Below are 26,497 nucleotides of genomic sequence, written 5' to 3'. Positions count from 1 at the left end.
GGAAACACAAAGGAGGAACAGCAGTGATGGAAAAACAGACACAAGACTGAAAACACAAGAAATATTTAATATCTTCTATAATTATCGACACCTGATTTAGTTGATCTTTAACCACATAAACCTGAAGGTTTAATTATAGATTTAATTATGGGAGTGTTCAGAGCCTCTGATGGGATGTTTTTTTTTTCTGCAGCTGAAGGTTTGACCTCTTAACTGGAGGCTCCAAGAGGCAGAAACTATGAATATTTATATAGAGAACAAAATGGAATTAGCTCCTAATATCACACAATTCTACAAACATAAACTCATTTATTACAAAGTACAGGAGAAAAAATCATGAAAAATCAAACACAGAACCAATAAATCCATCTACAATATCCCGAGAACACCTCATATTTTAACAGAGAAAGAAGTTCAGAAATCAGCATTTAATGTCTTTAATTAACCAACAACTGAAATCCTGGATTTTAGATTTATTTGTGCTTCTGTTTATTTTCTGTCTGTTCAATATTCATATATTTATTTAGAATTAATTCTTAAATAATTTGGAATTAATTTGACATTAATTTTTTTAATTAATTTTGAAAAATAACCAATTTATATATTTTTTTGTATTTCATGTACAACTACATATTGCTAGTGGGATGATTAAATTAGCAAAAATAAATAAATGTTCAGATATTTGTTATTTGAATAAAATCTGGTCTATTATTTATCATTTTATAATCTTACATTTTCTATGATTATAATGGTTTAAATACTGATAACTGAAAAGTAAAAATTCATGTTGGTTTTAAAAAAGAGATCAAATATAACTATGATTAAAAATAAATAAAAATAAAATAACCCAAACCCTAACCCTGTAATGTTAAATTTCTCCTTTGTGAGATTAATAAAGTCTATCTTAATAAGAAGATAAAATCTGATGAAAGATTCGAGCTATTCACATATTTTCTAGTATTTGATTAAATTCATTTAATGTCGTTTGGGCTCAGAGTTGCAGCTTTTTGTTTTATAGTAAAAAATAAATTCAGATTTAAACCAGAACTATGAGATCAGCAGGACGACGTCTGGACGGGTTAAACTGGTTAAAATGGGAGGAAACAGTCAATCAGGGATCAAATATTTTTCTATCATTAATGTTCTCAGTAACCTGTGATCAGGTGAAGAACGCCACCTAGTGACTGAACGATGAACAGAAGGACTTCTGCTCTTTCACCACACAATGGAGGTTTGATTTTTACTTTTTTTTTTTTTTTTTTTTTAATGATATATTTTATTGAACAAAATATAAGAAATGTACAGTATGCATACGAGTCACGTTTTCACATTTTCAAAAGGAAAACAAAACAAACAAACAAACAAAAACAAACAAAAAAAAAAAAAAAAAAAAAAAAAAACACACAGCAAACAGAACATTTCAAACACCCTTCCCACCCATCCCGGGGACCTCACGTGTCCTGTCAAGCCATATATCAAAGTAAACATTCACACAGATGTACAGATACACATTTACTTACATACATCTCACATTTATACGTGCTTCTTGATCAAGTGCAATTAGTTACCACTGCCTGCTTCTTGTCACTTCTTACACTTAATGTAGAGTAAACCAGCTCACCTGAATATAAGGTTTAAGAAAAAGATACTTAAAGACAGGGAAAGAAAGGAGGGGGTGGTGTGGACATAATATAACCTCATTGGAAATTTGGTGTTAGAGAATTATGGAGCCACTTCAGTGGCCGGTAGTCTATCCACATAATTCAGTAGAGGGCCCCAGTGAGAGTGAAACTTATGGGAGCAACCTCGAAGTCGAAATTTGATTTTTTCAAGCTTCAGTAAATGTAATAGGTCATATAACCAGGGTTTAAAAGACAATGGGTGTGGAGATTTCCATAAAAGGAGGATTTTCCTACGGGCTATTAAAGATGTGAAAGCTATGATCCTATTTTGCCTAGGAGTAGTTTTTAATTCATCAGGAGGCACACCAAAGATTGCAATCTGTGGGGACGGACTAATTTCTAGGCCTAGAATGTTCGAAATGAAATTGAAAAAAGACTGCCAGAAGTTGGATAGTCTTGGGCATGACCAGAACATGTGTGATAGGTTGCATGGTATCTGTGAACATTTATCGCAGGATTCAGTTGTTTTGTCGGGGTAGAATCTAAAGAGTTTATCCTTGCTGTAGTGCAGTCTAAATAGGACCTTAAATTGTATCACAGAGAGTCGGGCGCAGCTGGAAGAAGAGTTAATCGCGACAAGTGCTTTTTGCCAAAGAACATCTGGGATATTTATTTGCAATTCAGTTTCCCACGCTGCCCTACTTTTGTCTGTCACTGATCTGTTAATTGGTGCCAGGAGGTTGTAAAAGTGAGAAATGTGGCCCTTGGATAGAGCTTTGGCCCGGAGCACTACATCCACTCCAGTAAGTGGTGGAGCTTGGGGGAATTGAGAGGAGTGTGTCCTAGCAAAGTCTCGAAGTTGAAAGAAGCGGAAGAAGTCTGTGCTACTTAGGTTGAAAGCTGAGCATAACTGATTGAAATTGGCAAACACCCCATCTATATATAAATCCCCAAGTGTACTTATTCCTTTCTGTCCTAATGTACTGAAGCGTGAGTCAGTTTGGCCAGGTATAAATAAATGGTTGTTGCAGAGAGGTGTTGACTGAGGGATAGTGAACCAGCCATATTGTTTCCTAATTTGGGTCCAGATTTTAAGTGTGTTTATAACGACGTGGTTGGATGTATAGGTAGTAGGCGTAAGGGGTAGAGTACTGCACGCCAACGCTTGGAGAGATGTTGAGCAGGAATCCGCCTCCATCTGGCACCAGCTGAGCTGAGGTGAGGTGAACCACATCAAAATCTTCTGCGCATTGGCTGCCCAATAGTAGCCCAGAAGATTAGGTAGTCCCAGGCCGCCCAAAGATCTTTCCCGCTGAAGTAAGGTTTTGTTTGCCCTCGCATGTTTACCAGCCCAGATGAAAGTGAGTATCAAACTATCGATTGTATTGAAAAATGAACGAGGAAGGTAGATAGGTAAGCACTGAAGAGGTAAAGGTATCTTGGCAGAGTATTCATCTTTACAGTTTGCACTCTACTTGCTAGAGATAGTGGTATCCGATTCCATTTCTGGAAGTCTGACTTAACTGTTGTTGTTAATGCTGTGAAGTTTAGATCTTTTAAAGAGCGCAAAGATCGAGTGACTGTTATACCTAGATATTTTATGCCCAAGTCAGCAGCCCGAAATGGTATAAGCGAAGTTGGGATTTCTACAGCATGTTGGTTAATTGGTAAGTATTCACTTTTAGAAACATTCAGCTTATACCCAGCAAAGATGCTGAAAGAATTTAAAGTAGAAAGAATGTGTGGAATGCTTGATACAGGGTCGCTAACATAAAGAAGAAGATCGTCGGCATACAACGAAACCTTGTGTTCAGTACCATATCGACTTATTCCTTGGAAGTTTTTTTCAGCTTTTAACGCTATGGACAGCGGTTCAATGGAGAGGGCAAACAAGAGTGGCGAGAGAGGGCATCCCTGCCGTGTGCCCCGGAAAGAGGGAAAGAGTCAGAGCGTTGAGTGTTTGTACAGACTGAAGCTTGGGGAGAAAGATATAGTAACTTAATCCAAGAAATGAATTTGTTGCTGAACCCAAAATGTAGCAAGGAGGAGAAAAGATAGGGCCATTCCACTCTGTCGAAGGCCTTCTCCGCGTCAAGCGAAATCACTACCTCAGGGTCAGTGGGAGAAGATGGGGTGTGAATGACGCCGAGAAGCCTTCTGACATTGGAAAAGGAGTGCCTCCCTTTAATAAACCCAGTTTGATCTTCTGAGACAACAAGTGGCATGATAGGTTCTAAGCGGCGGGCTAGAATTTTTGCTAATATTTTTACATCAACAGGTAAAAGAGAAATGGGTCGATAAGATGCGCAATTTAGGGGGTCTTTGCCTTTTTGTGGATGAGAGAGATGGAGGCTTGCATAAGAGAGTTCGGCAGGGAGCCATTTTGATTAGAATAATCAAACATTTCCAAAAGTAGAGGGGCTAGCTGACTAGAGAATTTTTTATAAAATTCGACAGGATATCCGTCGGGGCCTGGGGATTTGCCACTGTTCATTGAATTTATTGCTTCTTTGATCTCTGACAGGGTTAGTGGGGCCTCCAATACTCCGTTATCGTTGGTGGAGACTCTGGGCAGGTCAAGTTTCTGAAAGAACTTGTTCATTTGGGTTTCGTCGATGGGGATTCAGATTTATACAGGTTACAGTAGTATGACCTAAATGAAACATTGATCTTGGCTGGGTCTGATATAATTGTGTCTGACTGGTCTTTAATTTGAATTATTTGATTGGATACTTGTTTGGCCCTTAGTTGATTAGCAAGAATACGACCCGCTTTATCGCCATGTTCATACAGAAATCCACGCGAGTTAAGAGATTTTTACTTTTTATTTTGTTTAGACTATGAGACACTTAATGAGCAGATTCAGGATTTTATTTATTTATATATATATATTTATTTTATATATTTCCATCATGAACCAACATGAATGAAAAAAACAATTAAACATTTCCTGATTTCCAGACAAATTTCAGGACATTTGACTGTAAAAAAAAACACTTTTTTCAATCAGTTAAAATATTATTTTACAGATATTTGCCTTTATTTGAAACACGAATTCTGAAAATGGATTCATCTTTAACTATTTTACAGATTTTTTTTAAAATTATAATCAAATAAAAATTAATCCCCATGAAGAATGAAAACTAAATAACATCAGAACTCTGCATTTTACAAACAGTAATCAGCTTCTTTCTAAAGTTTTACTGCGTTTAAATCAGCTAAAATATTTCATAGATGTCTGCAGAAGATATTTTACGTTCTTCTAGTTTCTCCTTCAGGAGTCTGATTTTATTTTAGAAACTGGCAGACAAACTTTTCTTCATAAGAAAAACTACATAAACGCATCATAAAAACTAAATTGATCTAATTTTATCTAACTCTAACCCCAATCCATTATTTAATTAGCTGTCTGTGTTTTATTCTTCTTATGGTTTAGTCTGATCCATGGAACTGCTGTTATTCTGTGTTTAATTATGTTAAAGGTCTGAAACTTGGTCCAGAGGGAATATTTCATGGAAAACTATCGTCTAAATATTTAACTTTAGAGCACAGAGATGAGATTTAATGAGAGGAATATAAAAGAGGAGAAAACGCAGCTTCGTTTTAGGCATAAAATACCAATTTATTACTTTGCACATTAACACAAGAATTCCCTGCAGGCTAAAAAAAATAAATGTATTGAACATATCACATAATAGCAATAACAGCGAGTGAATGGCGGTCTGCTGAGGGCGGAGCCTCAACGAGCCCCGCAGCCAATCAGAAAGGTTCCTCCGTTCTGTGGTTCTATTGCTATGAGACGATCACACAGTCCAGAGAGCAAAGGAAGGAACAGAACCAGAGCGAAAACAACAGAAACAGAACCGAGGAGGAAGGAACTGAAAACACGACGAAACACAGAATTACAAATCCGTCGAGAGAACGAGATATCAAAGCGAGAGGAATCCAAAATAATTCATGCTCTCTGTCTATCGGGGCTCAAACAGTTAAGGATCTTTTTTTGTCGACTTTAAAAAAAGGTTAAAAGAGGTAATCCTGCTCCGTCGTCACCACGGCGACCGCCTCCACCCGGGGGAGCGCCAAAAGGAGTTGCCGTGGAAACGGGAGGGCGGCCGCGGGTACATAAACCAGGAAACGAGGAGACGGAAATGGACGCTCGCTACGGAAACCGACCGGCCAGGAGGCGGCGAAGGCGTCGCTCTTTAACGGGTCCAATGTTTGAACAAAGTACCTCGTTTGGATTCGAACTCGACGCTAAAGAACGACTCCGCCGCCGCCGAACACCGAACACGACCTCCACATCACCGGCGTAGGAATAAAATACATCTGAGAGACCGACAACATATTGCTAGCCTAAAACAGTCCCACTAAAATCCATAAACATTTACCCGAAAGAAAAAGTGTTTATATTTTCTCATAATAAATATGATTCCAAAAAGTTTTTTTAAACTTTTATTTTGAAAGGACAATACTCCGGCATGCAGGCGAGCAAAGTCTACGAGAAAGAAAATCTACGCTACTATTCCACCAAATGCACATTCCCACTGATTGATACGAGCAAATAAAATGAACCGAAAAAGTACGAGATTAAAACAAAAAACAAAAAGTACGGACGCACAACAACGAGCACAATGAGAAGAATTATAGCTTCGCTGATCCACATTTTAGGAAAAACGGGGTTGATATTGCTCGTCGGATTAAATATTCGCCGCGTGGATGCTGAATCAAAGAGCCCGCTCGGCTCGGTAGAACTAGTGCACGTTTTTAAAAAGCTGATCTTTATACTAAGTATTGCATGCAGTGCCTGGACACGCCCCCTGCCACGCCCACCGCCTGGCCGACGCCACGCCATCCACAGGAAGGCGCTCGAACTCATTCATAGTAAACCTGCTGCTTTACGGGTGGTTTATTACAAAAGGGTTCGTCTGCTGAGCGGCCCCGCCCTGAGGAGGCGTGCACGCCGACTTTAACCCCGCCCCTTCCTCTCCAGCAGGGGTCCGACCGTAACCCCGCCCCTTCCTCTCCAGCAGGGGGTCCGACCGTAACCCCGCCCCTTCCTCTCCAGCAGGGGGTCCGAGGGCAGTGCTGATGCTTATTGTCAATTCAATCCAGTGTTAAAAACGCATAAAAATATGAAACAAACGCCGTTAAATAGTAAGATGGGTATACTTCAATACACACAGAGAGTAATAGAAACCGTTTTTTAAAAAGTCTAAAAATTCAACTCATTGCCTATCGCAAACCGCTTTTTACTTTTTCTTAAAAACAAACCCCTCAATCCGATCTTGATCGCACTTCCTGATTGTCCGATCGAAAACAAACCGAGCGGTGGCGGGTTTGAGGCTCCGAGTGGCGCCTGGTTGGATCAAACCTTACGCAGATGATGTCGGATTGTACGTTTCTAATATGGATCATGAAAAGTTTGACTATTTCACATTTGTGGTTTGTTTTTTCACAGACGATGGCGAATGACACAGTTAGAGGAAAAACAATAATAAATGAAGTCTTTCAGAAGCGTTTTCCATTTGTTCTTTTGTAAATAAGTTGAAAATAACGAACCAAAGAGGGAAAGACTCGGAACACTGCGATAACCTTATCAACGCAGCAGCTTTTTCCCTCTAAAAACTCGTTAACGGACAAAACGACTACATTCTTCAGCTGAGAAACACAAAGAGGATCGGAGCTTTTAGAAGTTCTGGTCGTGTTTTTTCTGATTATTTTCATCTTAGTTACAAAAGAACAAATGGAAAAACGCTTCTCTGACCGGATCCAACATGATTATCGGAGGCATTTCTCTAGGAGAGTTGTGTCTTTCAGCCACATCGGTGAAAGAAAACCATCAGATGTGAGATAACATGAACAATATTAGAAACGTATAATACATCATCATCTGCATAACGGTTGATCCAACTGGACGCTACACGACGCCACCGCTGCCGTTCGCCAGGATGCTACAAATAAAACCTCCGAACGCTCGAACCTGCAGCTCAACAACCGAACCTAATCCCAAACTAGTAACTAGAATAAAACCGGCTTCTGCTGCCGAACCGTAAAATTTCATCACAATAGCAACAACATTGACAACAACGACAACAACAACATCGATGGTAAACTACTAGATCCTAAACGCTTTCTTTTGTTTTTTTGTTTTCTTTTTTTAAAGATAACCACAAAACATCTTATATTAAACTTTTACAAATCTGATCCGTCGATTCGTATGTATAAATGCATAAAGGTAAAGAGAGATCGAGAGTGCCCTCTGTTGCTTGCCTAGCGTCCCGGGTCAGTGCAATGAATTGGCCAAATATTAGCAAAAAAACCAAAAAAACAAACAACAAAAAAAGAAAACACTACGTCGGTTTCCGGCCCTTGAAACTATTTTTTAAAAAAAGAAGAAATGTCCAGCAGTGTCGTCCATATAATCTTTCATATAATCAGGTCCAAAGGAAATTAAGATCGCTGATAAAACTGTGATTAATGCCTTCGGCCGGCCGGACCACGGGTACAGCTACTGCTACACTCAGACCTGGACTCACTCCACTGACTCAAACGCAGCAGATTAGTGGATTTTCCTCATAATCCGACACGTTTCAGGCGACAAAGCGATCCAGGGCTGCTAGAAAATACCCACACTGGCCTGTCGGGCCTGTTCTTAGTCATATGTCTCAAAGTTGCTCTATAGATGTAAATATATGCTTATATGTACTGTACGTGTGAATATAAAAACAACAAATCTGAGGCATTTACAGCAGTTATCTCCATGATTTTCCCTTTACAATTCAGTGGCCTGCCATGAAACACACACACACACACATGCACACACACACTCACACAGCAGTACATGTATATACAGAGATCACACACACACGTCGCTAAGATGGGAGGAAAGTCGCAATGGGGCATGGACACCCAGGTCACCTCGCTTGTAAAAGACCGAAAAAGGAGAAAAGTTAAAACACACGTTCATAAAAAGGAAAAATATATATATATATGTATATATATCATTCTGAAAAGGTCAACTCCCCTCCGTCTCTAAGAGTCCCTCCCCACCACCCGATAAACCCCAGACCTTGTGACAGATTTAGCCCGATGGGCGTTGAGGTAAAAGTAGATAAGAGTCCTGCTTAGCTGAGAGCTGGAGCTCAGTGTATCACAAACACCACATTCAGAGAGGAAAAAACAAAAACAAACGCTAAAACAATGGCTCAACTCGTGTGTGTGGTTTGTTTTGTTTTTTCAGGATTTCTTTCTTGAATTTTTTTTCTTTTTTTCCTGTGCAGCAGAAACCATGGCGGCTTCGCAGTGCTGGATTTGCTGGTTGAAGACGGCGGCTCGGCCGGGAACGCTGGCTGGAGGTGGTTCCATGAAGGGAAGCTGGTTTACCCCAAACCGTCGGCTGGTTTTACCCCAACCGTCGGCTGTTTTACCCCAACCGTCGGCTGGTTTTACCCCAACCGTCGGCTGGTTTTACCCCAACCGTCGGCTGGTTTTCTTCCCTCAACGAGCCGCTTTGGTGCAGATTCAGAAGAGAAAGAGAAAGACTACGAGGAGAGAGAGATGAGGAGAAAGAAAAGGGGAAACAGGAAGTGGATCCACAGGTGGAGCTCAGGCGAAGTACATGGTGTGCTGGGTGTCATAGTGGATCTGAACCGCCTTCGCCAGCGCCTGGGGGTCCCGGCCGTTACTCTGGCCCGAAACATGGCTGCCTTCAGCGCTGGAACACAGAGAAAAGACAGGTTTAGTTTGGTTTACAGGAAATACGTACACTAAAATAACCTACTAATCCGTCCATCCATCATCATCCATCCATCTTCTTTCTCTTATCTGGTGTCGGGTCGTGGAGGCAGCAGATGAAGCAGGTCATTCCAGACGTTCCTCCCCCCAGCAACACTTCTAGCTCTTCCTGAAGGATCCCGAAGTGTTCCCAGGCCAGATGAGATAAATAATCCCTCCGGGTTCTGGGTCTACCTCGGGGTCTCCTCCCAGGAGGACGTGTTCAGAAAACCTACAGGAAGTCTCCCTGGAGGATCTGAATCAGATGTCAAACCACCTCCACTGGTTCCTTCAGAGGTGAAGGATCAGCAGCTCTACTCCGAGCTCCCTCCAGATGTCTGATCTTCTCCTCCTATCTCTAAGGCTGAACCCAGACACCCTACAGAGGAAGCTCATTTCAGACGCTTGTATCCCATGATCTCATTCTTTGGTTCTCCCACTCAGAGCTCAGACCATAGGTGAGGGTTGGGAACGTAGATGGATGGTAAACTGAGATCTTCTCCTTGATGGTTTGATACAACGCCCTTCTTTACTGCTGAGCTGCACCAATCCTCTGTCCATCTCTAGCTCCATTTTCATCACTTATGAACAAGATCCAGAGATACTTGAACTCAACCCAGAGGGAGCAGAGTCCATGATTTCCATCCAGGAACAATGACATCATGAATTGAGGTTCTGATCCACATCTCCACCGCTTCACACTCGACTAGCAAACCCTCCAGTGTGCTGAAGGTCTGAGGAACCAACAGAACCACATCATCTGCAAAAACCAGACACCTGAGGTGACCTCAAACCAGACACCCTCCTCACCCCGGAATTGATCTTAGATCCATGAAGACCACAAACAGGATCAGAGACAAGGGACAGTCCTGGAGGAGTCCAACACCCACTGGAAACCAGTCTGACTTTGTGCTGAGTATGAGGACACAGCTCTTGCTTTGGTTGTTCAGGGACAGAACGTCTCGTATCACAGAGCCTGGTACCCCATACTCCCTCAGTACGCCCATAGAGGTCCTCAGGGACACAGTTATAGACCTTCCTCAAATCCACAGAACACACATAGATTGGCAGGTCCAGCTCCCATGACCCCCTCAGCAGACTAAAGATCTGATCCACCATTCCACGACCAGGACAGAATCCACATTGTTCCTCCTGAATCTGAGGTTCTTCAATCAGTCAGTCTCCCTTCCAGCACCCTAGAATAAACTTTCCCAGGGAGGCTGAGAAGTGCGATACCTCGGTAGATGGAACTCACTCTCTGGTCCTCCTCCTTGAAGACAAGAAACCACCACCCCGGTCTGCCCACTCCACAGGTACCGTACCTGATGTCCATGAGACACTGTAGAGCCGTGTCAGCCCAAGACAGTCCAACAATGTCCAGAGCCTTCAGCATCTCATGGAGGATCTCATCCACACCTGGAGCCACTAAGGAGCTTCTTAACTACCTCAGTGACCTCTGCATGGATATGGATGAAGATCCCGAAGAGTCTTCAAGCTCTGCCTCCTCCACAGAGGACATGTTTACCAGGTTTCAGGAGTTCCTCAAAGTTCTCTTTCCCACCGTCCAACAATGTCCCCCAGTACAGGTCAAGAGTTCTCCATCCGACTGTACACAGCCTGGTCAAAGTCCTGCTCCTCTTCCTGAGGCGTCCAACGGTTGCCAGAACTTCAACCAAAGTCCTTCTCCAAGCCTCTAACTCCTCCCACACCAGAGTTTTAGCTTCCACATCTGCTGCAGCTGCAGACCTTAGAACCGACCGGTTTCCTGTCAGCTGCTCAGGAGACTTTCGAGCTAACTAGTCCCTAAAGACCTCCTTCTTCGGCCTGACAGCTTCCCTCACTGCTGGTGTCCATCAGCATTTTTTTGTTGCCGAGATAGGCACCAGTGACCTTTTGGCTCCACCAGAAGCATTTTAAACCTCCGTCTCATTAGATTTCATTAAAATGACCTGGACGAGAGCAGCGCCGCCTCACCTGTCGTGGTCTTTGTCCACCAGGTGGTACCGGGCTCTGAAGGCCACCAGCCGGGCGTAGTAGGCCGGCGCCGGGATGGACACTGAGCGCGTGCAGCGGACGTAGGTGTGGCACAGCTGGTAGGTGAGGAGCTGCAGCTCATCGGCCGTGAAACAGTTATCATCCCACAGGACGTGGTAGTGGGAGGGACGGCTGGTTCCCTGAGGGGAGGAAGAGATAAATACATCACCTGGTGACACAAAACAACCTTCACTCACTCTATCCATTTTACGTCACTGTGCCACTGCAACCACATGGCGTTTGTTTTCTTTTTCCCATAAGATGCGGTTTCCTGCATCCTCTGGGCTCAGTCCGGAGAGCTTGAGGTCCTGCCTCAGAAACCACCAGGTCCTGATAATCTGATAATCTTCATCTGATAATTACACAACTCCTACCAGGTTAAACTGCACTGCAGGAAGTACATTTTAGGTGGAATAACCCTAAAATGAGTCACTAAAGGTTGAACTTATTAGAAAGCACTATTTAGACAGAACAAACTTTGACAAACCATAATAACCTAGAAAACAAAGTAGAATTTTGGGTGGAAAAAATCTTAAAAGTCACTTTTTTTTTTTTAGTATTAAAGTACTGTTTGGGTAAAATATCCAGTTAATATCCAGATGGGCATAAAGTTGCATTTTGGAAAGAATAAACCTTTAAACCCATAACTTTCTGGTTAAAAGGTGCTATTTGGGTGGAATACATTTTTAAAACCATCACTTGCCAGTTGGAAAATAGTATTTGGGAAAAATAAACCTTTAATTATCTGGACAGCAGGTAATATTTTGGATGGAATAAATCTTTAAAACCACAACTTATTAGTCAGAAAATACTATTTGGTTGAAATAAACCTTTAGAAACCGCAAGTACTTGGACAGGAAGTAGTATTTTGGAGAAATCAACCTTTACAACCATAATTAGTTAGTCAGAAAGTACCGTTTGGATGGAATATACCATTAGAAACTGAAAGTAGCTGGTCTGAAATTTGTACTTTGGCTGAATAAACCTTAGAAACAATAACTTGTTGGTCAGAAAGTACTATTTGGGTGGAATGAACCTTTAGAAACATCTGTGGATGTTCTCAGTCATCCAGGTCATGATAAGTCTCAAGCAAGCATAAGTTATGGCAACTGACTAACCTCGTGTGAGTCGAAAACGTTTCACCTCTCATCCAAGAGGCTTCTTCAGTTCTGGAAAGCCTGTGGGAAGTACAGATATTTATCCACCAGGAGGGTGGTGGCAAAAACAAGTGGACAAAGACCCGAAACAATTAGACTCGTAGATGTTAATGTGAGTCGTAGCCTTTGATGGGCGCGTCGTTACCCTCACAGCCCTCTCGGAGGTGGTTGGGGTCACCTGACTGCAGGTGGGACAGATGGCTGCACCTCCTTGGGAGCCTCTCAACCCGCCCGGCCACAGCAGATCGGGTCCCCACATAGAGCCGGGTTCTGCTGAGTTTTTTTCCCTGTTAAAAGGTGTTTTTCCTTGCCACTGTCGCCTTTTGGCTTGACTCTGGGGGTCAGCATATGGGTTCTGTAAAGTGTCTCGAGGACAGTTTGACTGTAATTGGCGGCCTATATAAATAAAATTGAATTGAAAATTGAATTTGAAACGATAGCTTGTTAGTTAGAAAAGACTATTTGTTGAAAAAAAATTTAAAACTGCAAATACCTGGACAGCTGGTAGCATCTTGGTAGGAATTTGCTAGGTATTTGGGAGGGATAAACCTTTAAAACCATATTTTTTTTAGTGAAAAAGTACTGTTTGGATGGACTATACCATTAAAACTAGAAGTAGCTGGACAGCAGGTAGTATTCTGGGAATAAGTCTTTAGAAACTGTAAGTATGTGGACAGAAAGTAGTATTTTGTGTGAAATAAATCTTTTTAAAGCATAACTTGTAGTCAGAAAGTACTATTTGGATGAAATTAACCTTTTACAACTAAAAGTACCTGTACAGAAATATTATTTTGGGCTGAATAAACCTTAAAAAACCACAACTTGCAAGTTACAAAATACCATTTGGGTGAAAAAAACCTTTAAAACCATATTTTTTTAGTTAGAAAGGGACTGTTTGGATGGAATACACCATTAAAACTAGAAGTACCTGGACAGCAGGTAGTATTTTGGATGGATTAAGACTTTAGAAACTCTAAGTACTTTGACAGGAAGTAGTATTTTGGTAGGAACAAACCATTAAAACTATAATTTTGAGTTAGAAAGTACTGTTTGGGTGGAAATTATACCATTAAAACTACAAGTACTTGCACAAAAAGTTGAATTTTAGGTGAAATTTGGGGCACATTCTAGCTTTAATATTGAGCTCACATGTTCAAAATGACCTAGAATCTTCTGGTACTCGATGTACGAAGTGATTTTGTGGCAAATGTGATGCATAAATATACTCTAATAGTGACCAAAAATATTAACACTCAGTGTGTTCTAACGATTAAACCACTATTCATTGATATTATTTAATGTATTTGCATTTTATTTGACATTATTGAGATTTGCATCCTTAAATACAACCGTTATTTAGTGTTTTATTGTCAGTAACTGTGCCTAATAGCTGCAGAAAGCTGCAACAGAGACAGATTTCTCACCAAACTGTAAACTAACTACAGTTAAAGGTGCGTTTTAGTGAACTCACCTGAATCCCAGCATGGCTGCACAGGTTAGAAGTCGAACTCGGACGGGTGAGTGATGGTGCTGTCCACCTGTGGTGCCAGCTGGAACGTTACCGCTCTTCCCAACCTGGAACCAGTGGAGTATCATCAGCGTTGGACCATAAAAACCAACAGAAAGCAGTGATTGTGAAAGACAGAACTCCTCCTGACCCTCTCGGCTTTATCGGAGCAGAACAGACGGGTGTGGTGACGCTTCTGGACCACGATGTAGGTGATTCCTGGCCGGTAGTCCTCCTCCAGACTGATGCAGGCCTTCCTGATGGCGATTCAGCTCCGGCCATGCCACCTGAAGCACAACAAACACCGTCAACTACACGGAAATGTTTTAAAATAAAATGTCTAAAGAATGTCTGAACTACACTTTTTATCAAAGCATGACACTAAAAACCAGTAAAACTGTTGGATTGTTAAACTTTCAACTGTGTGCGACTTCAGCTTTAAGAAAAACAAATTAAAGCTAAAAATCTGAACGTTTTAGAGACCAAATACACTGATGTAGCATTTTATGTGGTCGTTTTTGTGTCTTTATAGTCGTTTTTGTCTCTCCGGAGTCGTTTGTCACTTTGTGGTTGTTTTGTGTCTCTGTGTCTCTTTGTAGTCGTTTTGCGTCTCTTTGCAGTTGTTTGTGTTCTTTGACAGTTGTTTTGTGTCTCTTGCAGTTGTTTTGTGTCTCTTTGTGGTCGTTTTGCGTCTCTTTGTGGTCATTTACGACAGAAATAGTTTTAAAATGACTTCCAGCCTCTCCACCTGCTTCATCTGTTCCCTCAGACGACGCCGCCTCGATAGTAGATGATTCGTGTTGGCTTGAAGCGAGTCGACTTGTTCCAGACCTGGATGAGCAGCTCTCGACCATGTTGGTACAGATCTGGATACCTTCCTGACTGAAGAGCTGCTCCTGGAGACAACCAAAAACACATCAGTTAAGAGTTTAACAACAGGAGGAATCCAGTTAAACTCAGTAAATCTGCTATTAACCCACATGTCTGTAAATTGAGTCTAAAACTGACTGATTATTGGGAATCAGTCCAAGTAAGTCCTAAGTGTCAAAGTTTGTCTGGTAGTGTATATGTAGCCTGAGACAGACTGTTACCTGTCCAGGTGAACCTATGATAGCCGTTACCTGTCCAGTGTCCCCTGCCTCGCCCTGAATCAGCTGGGATAGACTCCAGCCCCCCAGTGCACCTAATGAGCGATTAAGCCGGTGTATAGATAATGGATGGATGGAGATTTTAAATGACCACAAAAAACACTGTTTGCCTAAAATTAACACAAATTGTTTAAGTTACGTTAAAACTTATCCTCAATACATTCAAAGTTTTCATCATTAAAAAGAATTTACAACTCCAGCGTTTGTCAAAAATCACTCAAAAAGTGACCAAAATTACTCAGAATTTACCCAAAAAGAGCAGAAATATCCTTAAAAAGACTCTTTTCATCCAGAATGACTAAAAGCTTGACCTTCAAAACTTGTTCTAAAAAATTTTTAAATTAGCTCAGATCCAACAGAAATGCTGCAGAAAAGAGTCCCAAGCCTTTCCAAAATGAAAAATAACTTTAACCTCGTGTCGTCCTGCGGGTTAAATTGGACCCGTTTTAAGTTGAAAATGTGGAAAAAAAAAATTTTTACAGTGAACTCTGACGTCCACATTTTTCAACATTTTTGGTGGAAAAAAGAAAATTGTTAAAAAAATGTTTAAGAACATTCACAAAAAAAAATCCAGCGAATTTTGAAGTTTCTTAAAGAAAAAAATTAGAATTTCTACTGACAGTATGGAATCACTTTAGATATTTTTAGGATTTTTTTGGGAAGATTTTCATCATTTTTGAAAAAAAATTTAGAATTTCTATTTTTTTTATTTTATTTCTTGCCAAATTTTGGGATTTTTTTTTTTTTCCTAAATAAACTTTTAGGAAACTCTTAAGGAATTATTGAATTCTCTTCCTGAAGATTTTTGCAAATTTTTATAAATTGGGGATTTTTTTTTGCTGAATTTTTGGATTTTTTCAGACAAGGGAAACAGTATTTTTGTGCCCGTAAATGAAGACAACAGGAGGGTTAAATGTTGCCCAAACAGGAAGTGTAACTCTGGAATTGTTCATATTTGAAGGTAAAACTCTGCATGGACTCATAAAATAAACCTAGGAACCCAGCTGATCTGAGGAACAGATTGTATTTTAGACGTCTCTACCTGCGACATGTCCTGCGAGACTCTGGACTCTGCGGTTGCACGTATCTGCTGGGATGTCCTCATGCTGCCGACCACCGCCGCGATCGATGGCTTCTTCCCGTCGCCCGCCGGAGGATGTGTGACCGTCAGCACGAGGAAGATGACAGGCTGCTGGAACACCGACGGCCTAAAAACAGAAATAACAGACAATCAGAACAACGAGGAGCTGAATCCTGCTTTGAACGATCCTAACGACGCTCGAACCGGAAGATATTAAAGCGGAACTCCTCAGGATCAAAACCACTCAGAATAAACGGCGATTTATTAGGAAACGATGCGTTCAAAGACAAAGACAATCCAGCCTCATCTGCATCCCAGTGGAGAAGCGGCAGAATCCTTATTGAGATTTCTACCACAAGTTGGTTTTCATATCGTCTGTCAAAACTTCATCAATGTTTGCTGGATTCTCAACTTTCCTATGGGTCCTTGAACTCGTCACAGACCGGGTGAGTTTTTGGGGGTTTTTTTAGCGATCAAACAATGATGACACATCCGAATCTCAAGTTAGTAAATGAAGGAAAAAGGCAAGAAACATGAAATAATTCACTTTTTTTCCTGTTTTCTTTGTTCGTTTTGATATTTTTTTAGATCATGAATCACCTTAACCCTCCTGTTGTCCTCATTTACGGGCACCAAAAATATTGCTTCCTTCTCTGCAAAAAAAATTAAAAATTATAAGCAAAAAAAATCCCCAAATTTCTGAAAATTTGCCAAAACCTTCAGGAAAGAAATTTCAATATTCCTTAAAAGTTTCTCTTTAAAGTTTTACTTTAAAAAAATCCCCCAAATTTGGCAAGAAAATTCTTGTAAATATTTTCAAAAAATGAGTAAAAATCTTCCAAAAAATCCTAAAAATATCTAAAGGATCCATATATATCAGTAAACTTCTAATATTTTCTTTAAGATCATTCACATAAAAATCAACCAAATCCAGCAATTTTGCTGGATTTTGGTTGATGTTTTTTGTGAATGGCTCTTAAGAAACATTTTTAGTATCTCTTTTTTCCACCAAAAAATGTTCAAAGACTTACCAAAAATGTTAAAAATGTGGACATCAGAAGTTTCACTGTGAAAATATATTTTTTTTCCACGTTTTCAAACTTTAAAACGGGGTTTAATTGACCTACAGGATGACACAGGGTTAAACGTGCTTTCCAGCTCTTATCTATCTGTCTGAATTACTTTCTACCCAACATGCTCAAAATGCAAAAAGATAAAAAACTGGAATTACAACAAAATATCATTTCAAAAATTTGAAATAGATTCAGTTATTCAACACACAGGGAGAAATTCATCACCTAGCAATTTTTATTACTTTTCTGACTGTATTTGAAAATAAAGGGTGAAATAAACAGTTTAAACTGAAAGAACTGTCTGCTTTTTTGGGGGATCAAAACACCGATGAAACATCCCAATCTTCAAGCTCAGTAAATCAACGAAAAAAGCAGAAGAAACATGAAATAATTCACCTTTTTCCCATTCTTTCGTTGCTTCTTTTTGACATTTTTTTCAGATCTGAATCACTTTGACGTGTTTTGAACTCACTATCTGAGTTAGTTTTTATTCCAACAACCACACTCAAAAAACACCAAAAATAAAAATCTGATATTAATCAAAACCTGAATTACAAATGAAATAAATTTCAGTGATTCAGTTCATATGGGGAGAAATTCATCGCCTACCACATTGTTTTTTTTTGACAGTGTTGATCCTCTACAAGTATTTGAAAAAAAAAAGGTTGAAATAAACTGTTTGAAACAAGAGAATTGTCTTTTTTTAACTTTCCTATGGTCCTTGAAACTCATCGTGGGCCTGTGAGTTTTATTTTGGGTAATTTTTTGGATCAAACAACCAATAAAACATCCCAATCTCAAGCCAAGTACATGTAGAAAAAGACAGAAAAAACAAATAATCCACTTTTTTTTCTCTTTCTTTGCTTCGTTTTGACATTTTTTTTTTGATCTGAATCAGCTTGATGTGTTTTAACTCATATCTGTCTGAATTAGTATTCTCCACCAATCACGCTCGAAAAACAAACAAAAAAAAGGGGAATTTCATCAAAATTTCAATCAAAAATGAAATAGATTTCAGGGATTTCAGTCATATGGGGAGAAATTCATCGCCTAGCACGTTTTTCTTTTTTGACAGTGTTGATTCCCTTAAGTATTTGAAAATAAAGGTGAAATAAACTGTTTGAACGAAGAGAATTGTCTGCTTTGTAATTTTCTACATTCCTTCAAACTCATCACAGACCTGTTGAGTTTTGTTTTGGGTTTTTTGAATCAAACAACCGATGAAACATCCCAATCTCAGTAAACGTACAAAGAGACAGAAAAAGTGAAATAATTCACTTCTCTGTCTTTCTTTGCTTATTTTGATATTTTTTTTTAGATCTGAATCAGCTTGATGTGTTTCTTAACTCATATCTGTCTGAGTTAGTTTTCCCCAACAATCATGCTCAAAAAACACACAAAAAAAATCGTATGATATTAATCCAAAATCTCAATTAAAATATTTGCCAAAATAAAATACATTCAACGACTCAATCAAAGGGAGAATTCATCCTTTATGGCGGCAGAATTTATTTTCTTTTGGACCAGTATTGATTGTAAGTATTTGAAAATAAAGGGAAGATAAACTGTACAAACTTGAAAGAAATGTTCTGACTTTTTTAACTTTCCGACGCGTCCTTGAATGCGATCATTTTCACATCCTGACTCTTTAATCTGCAGTTTCTTGATGACATTTGGACCCGTCTGTCTTTTTTATTTTTGACAGATTTTCAATGCCAAAAAAAAAATTTTTTTATTATTAATTAAAATTTTTTTATTTTAATTTTATTCAATTAAATTTTAGTTTTTTACTCTTTAATTTTCCCTATAGCATTTATTATTTTTATGTATTTACTATTAATATTGTTTTTTCCTTATGAAGACTGTACGAGCAAAATTGTGATATTTATCCTTATGTTCCATATTTATGTATAATATTTGTGCTTTTTTATTGCTTGACTGATTTGTAAATTGTATTTATTATCATTAATTTTAAATCATTTTAATTATTCATTTAATTTGCAATTTTTTAACCTTTATTTACTCATTTTATATACATTTACAATTACTATTAATATTATTGTTCTTTTCCTTATTGAGGAATGCCCAACATGAACATAATTTGTGATTTTTTTTTTAACTTTTATTTTTATTGTTTGATTATTTTCAAATGCATTACTTTTTATTCAGTAATTTTAATTTAAAAATAATTTTATTCCTATTTACCCCTTATTATCTTATTTTATTTTATGTATTTCTATTAATTTAATTTCTTTCCCCTTTTTTTATTTTATCTGGTGTTGATTTATCTTTGAAAAATCTTTTCCCTTTTTCCACTGACTTAATAAATTTCTGTTTAGAAAACTTGCTTCTATAAATAAAGTTATCATACTGTTACACTATTCAGTAGCTTAGACAGACTATATTGTTGTCTAACTTATAAACTTTCATTGTTTTGCCGTTCTACCAGAGTCTCTGACAGGAAATAAGAGTTTTTTAAGCGGTTCTGTTGGATACGTTGCCTCCAGCATGACCTCTGGTGCATGAACCAGGACCGTTGTTGATGCTCCCAGCTTGGCGTTGATCTTCAGGCAGAGGTGGAGGCTCTTGAGGCGACGTCATTCCACAAACGTTCTTCACCTGACGCACTGGGTGGCCATAGCCGAGGAGCGGTATCTCGACCCGCTTCACCTTCAGCTTGGGAGGAGACCAGTTTAGCTCAACATCTAAACCTTCTTCTGCTCTGAAGCCGCTCCAGAGTCTGAGTTCTCACGTAAACGGGGGTTTTCAGCAGGATGACGACGATCAGCTGCAGGACCCACGTAGGACATCTTCAGGTGCTTGAAACTGGGCTCCACGCTGTCGGCTCCCTGGGCGTATTTACAGAACAACGGCTGGCCCTGGATCGGCACCCCCGGCGTCCTTGGAGATCTTCCTCAGCTATCTGTGGAAGCTTCCTGTTGGAGGAACATCACCAACAAAAATCCAGACTTTTATGAGGCTGTGCAGCCAGAACGAAGTGTTTCCCTCATCAGACATCAGAAGAAATAAAACCGTAGCCTCTGAGTTTATATCCGGATAAGTGGATGTCAGTAGTCCATTAAAAACTCACCCTGCGACGCTACTCTTTAATACCAGTAAAATCATTCCTGTTTGCGTTATGAGAACATGAGCTCAATCTGCAGGTGTCTGAACATGTTTTTAGGAAAGCATTTAGTTACACCAGGACAAACAGAAAATACACAAAAGAAGCATTAACCCTCCATGTCCTCATTTACGGGCACAAAAAATATTGTTTCCTTGTCTGAAAAAGTCCAAAAGTTCAGCAAAAAAAATCCCCAAATTTCCGAAAATTTGCAAACATCTTCAGGAAGAAATTCCAATAATTCCTCAAAAGTTTTCCCTAAAAGTTGTATTTTAAAATCCCCCAAATTTAGCAGGAAATTCTTGTAAATATTTTTCAAAAAATGATTTAAAATCTCCAAAAAATCTAATATCTAAAGTGATTCCATATATATCAGTAAACTCTAATTTTCCTTAAGACATTCACTAAAAATCATGTGAATTATATGTGAAATGTTTCTAAGAAACATTTTTTAACATTTCCCTTTTTCAACACCCAAAAAATGTTCAAAGAGTTTCCCAAAATGCTGAAAATGTGGAATCAGAGTTTCACTGTGAAAATATACTTTTTTCCACATTTTCAAGATTTAAAATGAGTCAATTTGACCACAGGGACGAACGAGGGTTAAAAAAGGTACTTTCTTACTGTGATTACACTCCACGATCCACAGGGACGACGTTGTTAAAACCTCTTCAGAAGTTCCAGTCGATACGCATTAAAAACCACAATCTGATCCAACACTTTACACCGAAATCACACAGATATAGCGTAAATGTAAAGTTTAAAAGGTTAGTACCATTCCTGGAGCAAAACTGCATCCTATGCTAATATTTGTCATTATTAAAGCTAGGTTGTACCATTCCCAGGCTAATCCTAGTTATTCCAAGCTAAACCAACTGTTGTCCTAGGGGATAACAGTACCATTCCAGCGGTAAACTCCTAGCATTACCGGCTAGCCACTAGCATTTCCAAAGGTAAACAAGTACCCTTTCCTGGGCTGCCAACTGGAATCCTAGCCTAGCACGTACAATCCGGGCTAGCAAGATCTCCTTTAGTCTGACAACTAGCATCGCTAGCTATCAGCTAGCATTCCAAGTTAAGTCACTGTGAATCCTCAGGCTAACCGCTACTATTCCATGCTTATAAAATGGCCATCCCTGCCTAGTAACTATAATTCCTAGGCAGCAAATAGCATTTTTTTTCAAGCCTGCAAAAAACCGACTCCACACAGAATTCATCAGGACTGAACTTTTCTGTTTTACAGCTGAAAAAACACAAAAAAAAAAACAAAAAAAACAAATACAATCAGTTCCTTATGATTCACTGCAGAAACAGAAAAAAAATGAAGAAATAGCAGGATTTTCAGAAATTCCCCAATTATCCTAGAACTATCAGTTCTGAGTTTTGGTTTACAAAATATCAATAATCTAGATATTAAACTTAAAACTCAAATAAAAATGGCCAAAATTAACTTTTTCAGTCTTCAATCACAACAGGAGAACACAGTTTTCATATATTGAAAACAGAGGCAACAGACACGTTAATCGGAAAAATCTGTTGGATTTCTATACTTTCCAAGGAACATTCTGGGTGCTCTCTCCTTCTTCATGTCTGTTCTGTCTCCATAGAGGTTCAGGCTCAGACTGTAGAGAAAAATGAGCTCAGAAGCCTTTCCAGAACTTACTTTGAGCAGTCCTCCCGAACACTGTTTCTGGGGCGAAGCAGGCCACAGCCCAGACCATTGATCTCGGATTGCCGGCGTAGAACTGCTTCTCCCCTCATGTCCCAACGCCCTGGTGGGCGTGGCACGGTTTTATTCTTGTGGAAGAGAGTCCCTACGCTCTTAGTCAACCCCCCGGTAGGGACCAGCCAGTAACACAAGATTACCACAGCAGGCAGCACACAATTCCATTCTGCTTCAGTTTACCGTCTGCAACAGGCCAGATTATTAACCCCCAGGTGAACCTGTTGATAGGACTGGTACCTGTCCAGGGACCCATGTGATAGACTGGTACCTGTCCAGGTGAAACCGTGAAGACTGGTACCTGTCCAGGTAACTACCTGTCCAGGTGGACCTCTGATAGAGACTGTTTACCGTCCAGGTGAACCTTGATAGACTGGTTTTACCTGGTCCAGTGGAAATCTTTCCACCTTAGTCAGCTGTCTCTGTTGGTAGTTTTGGTCCTTTGGCTCAGATTCTCATTTTTGTGGAGATGTGTGTCTTTCTGTGGCATATTTCATCTATTTTCTATGTTGATGTGGGATAATTTTGGTATAATTTTAGCCCTTTTTTGTGGAAATTTTGCCACCTTTTATGATGATTGTGTCTCTTTATGGTATACCTTTTTGGTCCTTTAGGCTCAGATTTCTCATTTTTGTGGAGAGTGGCCTTTTTGTGGTATATTGACTTTAAAACGTGTTCTAAAGCTGTTCAAATTAGCTTCAGATCCAACGAACACTTGCCAGAAAGTGTCCCAAAACCTTCCAAAATTCCAAAAAAAACTTGAAATGTTGCCCCAAAACAGGAAGATGTAACTCTGAAATGTTTTCATAGTTTGAAGGTAAAACTCTGCATGACCCATTAAATTGGATGGATTTTAGGCAAATATTACTATGAGATATTATGCTGATGGTTTGTTTTATGGAGCCCAAATCAAGCCAATGTAATTTAACACAAAGGTAATAAAAATAGATATTACACTAAATCGTTAACAGTAAATAGAAATTAACAGCAAGCCAGCGTCTGTCTTTGATAATTTTTTTGCTGACAGCATATTTTATCTTAGCTGTGTGACTCAGTTTTTTCCTGATTGAACTGTTTTAATTGTATTTAACCCTCGTTGTCCGTCCTGCGGGTTCAAAAACTGACCCATTTAAAGTTTGAAAATGTGGAAAAATGCATTTTCACAGTGAAGATTTTACTCATTTTTGAAAAATATTGCATAGAATTTTCTTGCAAATTTAGGGGATTTTATTTATTTTTTTAAATCAAATTTTTAAGGACATTATTGCAATTTTCTTACCTGAAGGTTTGCCAATTTTCAGAAATTTGGAGGATTTTTTGCAGAATTTTGGATTTTTTTCCGACAAGGGAAACAATATTTTTGGGTGCCCATAACTGCAAGGTAACAGGAGGGTTAGTGATTTAATTCCAGACTTTAAAATGCTTAATCCTCATTGTGTTACAAGGTATAAACTGGCCTGGAGGGTTAATCGGTCTGTTTATCTGGCATTCAAACAGCATAAAACACCACATTCTGCGTTAACACATTAAAATCAGAGACTCTTAGTTCATGTTTTATAGAGCAGAACATCAAATCCAACATTTAGTTCAGCTTCATTGAGGACTTCCTCGGTTCTATTAAACACCACCCTGTTATCTGCTTCTAACAGACGTTCATTAGGTGGATGTTTTTCAGCTCCACTCCAGGTTTGTGGAAAAACATTCCACGATTTCAATTAAGCTTAACGAGATCTTTCCTTTAAGAGCTTTATCCTCCAGAACCAGAACCTCAGTGTTGGAGCCTAGGAACAACGTTCAGAAGCTTCCTCTGCTCTCACAAGACTGTTCTCCAAACAGTTCATTCAATCAGGATTTCAGCAAGATTATAAAACAGGTTTCTGTTGGTTTATTCACACCACTCAGGAAAGTAGAGCAAAACTTAATCATTTTTAGGACAAACCTTTAACTCATTTAGAGCAACCTTTAACTTCATTTTGAACAACTTTAACTCATTTAGAGAAACTTTAACTCATTTTGAACAACTTTAACTAGCCTTGTTGACCCCAAACTTTGACGGCAGTGTACATGTTAAAATTCATCATGACAGAAACAGCCTTGCAGCTTTTCCCATCTCCTATGTGAAACAGCATCAGTATTAATAACACTCAGATGGACATGTATGTCAGAACAGCGATGCGATTGAAGGTGGAGCTCATTCCAGATCATAGAAAAAGGAAAAAGCTTCCGTCTGCATTTAAGCGTCTTCATTGGAAAGCCGATTAGACTCATTTCCCAGCAGGCTGTTGTCCAAGGTCTGAATCTACAGCGATTAAGATCTCAGGTTTATGAACCAACGTACAGATCAGGGGTTAAACCTTGAAACTGGAGCTTTTCTTTAAAAGAAAATACCCCATGAAGTGTTGACACCCCCACAGGGGATCCATCTTATCCCAACAGAACCTCTTCTGAAGAGGATCCTTGCTAGTTTTATACAGAACCTTTTATTTCAGGTGGGGAGATAAATCAGAGTGTTTTCATTCTGACTTATCTTCAGTCTCATCGGGGCTCCAGCTGACAGCAAGCCATTTATTCCCCATTCACACAATCCTTGACCCCAATCAGCTCAAACGCCCCAAACAGGCAGAACTCAAAACTGATTTTTGATCATTTAACAAACTAAAAGCACCAGAGATTCCAGACTTAGAGGACTTCGTGGAACGATAAAGAAGATTCAGATCAAATGTTTAGAGAAAAATCTGCTCAGCTACTCTGATTTTCATTAAAGTTTTAGGATTAAAGTTTGATATTTATAAGAGTTTGGGAAACTAGCTCATATATTAAACCACTTTCCACAGATATGATTTTGTTTGTTGACTCACTTTGAGCAACTTTATTTTGTACTATGAACCCAGATTAGTGAGGTCAAATTTAAGAAAAAATTCTGCTCAACCGTCTCTCTGACTTGCTTGAATTTTTATGGCATAAACATAGAGATTATTTATGAAGATATGAGACTTTCAGCTGATAGATCAAAACTTTCCAAACCACCAAATACAATGAAAATAAAAAGATCCACTGTTTTTTGTCAGCCATATGTTCTTTCTCGTATTAGCGAGATTTAGTGTGGTCAAACTTTAGAAAAATTTCTGTCGAACTGTTCTTCCAATCCGCACAAATTTTTATAGCATAAAACATACAGCTATTATGGAATTGCACTGGGTGGACCCCAAAACGGTGGTGTAGATTCCTAGAACGGGCTGATTTGAATTGCGGTGGATCTCAGAAAAAGACGAGGAAGGTCAAGTGGTCAACTTTCTCTCGTCTCATTTCTTTAACCCTCCCTGTCGTCCTCATTACAGGGCACCAAACAATTGATCTTGTTTTGAAAAAAATCTAAAAAATTCAGCAAAAAAATCCCCCCAAATTTTGAAAATTTGCAACACCTTAGGAAGAAAATTCCAATAATTCCTTCCAAGTTTCCCTTAAAAGTTTTACTTTTTAAAAAATTCCCAAATTCGCAAAGCAAAATTCTTGTAAATATTTTTCAAAATTTGTTAAAATCTTCCAAAAAAATCCTAAAACTATCTAAAGGATTCCATATATATCGTTAACTTCTTATTATGTTTCTTTCAGAAGCATTCACATAAAAATCAACAAAATCATCGAAATTCGCTGGACTTTGGCTTGATTTTTTTGTGAATGTTCTGAAAGAATTATTTTTAACATCTTCTTTTTCCACCAAAAAATGTTTCAAAAGATTTCTCAAAAATGGTTAAAAATGTGGACATCAGAAGTTTCACTGTGAAGATATTTTTTTCCACATTTCAAACTTTTATCCGGGATTCATTTTGACCCGCGGACGACACGAGGGTTTAAACTAACAAAACTGGATGAAAAGGAAACTCTCCCAACAGAAGACATTTACACACTTTTAAATCGAGTTAATATCAGATAACAGACTCGCTGAGATGCACCGCGGGACTTAAACGTGGGCCAGGTTCCCAGGTTTTCATGCATTAAGGTTGAATTTTTCACCTTTAACGTTCTATATCTTGATAAATTAATTTCCAATCCGCTGTGAACCTGGAATGCCCGCCCCCACACCCCTCATCCGCCCCTAATGCCCCCGCCCGTGGGCCCAGGCGGCCCCAGTAGAACCCGTCCCAGTTACCTCCCCTGCCACAGTCCCTCCCTGTGTCGGTACTCACCGGCCTCCAACTGCCAGCATGGCGCTGGCAGCAACTCGGCGTCACCCATCCGTTCATGTCGTTGTGCA

The 26,497-nt window shown here is 39.3% G+C and overlaps 1 pseudogene; it reads right to left on the bottom strand.

The window, feature by feature from the left end:
• Window positions 1-9,048: 9,048 nt before the first annotated feature.
• On the bottom strand, window positions 9,049-26,486 carry LOC127534483 (protein argonaute-4-like; annotated as a pseudogene).
• Window positions 26,487-26,497: the final 11 nt, after the last annotated feature.

Source organism: Acanthochromis polyacanthus, chromosome 6, assembly GCF_021347895.1.
Source record: "Acanthochromis polyacanthus isolate Apoly-LR-REF ecotype Palm Island chromosome 6, KAUST_Apoly_ChrSc, whole genome shotgun sequence".
NCBI classification, from domain to species: domain Eukaryota; kingdom Metazoa; phylum Chordata; class Actinopteri; family Pomacentridae; genus Acanthochromis; species Acanthochromis polyacanthus.
This window is presented reverse-complemented; position numbering and strand designations above follow the sequence as displayed.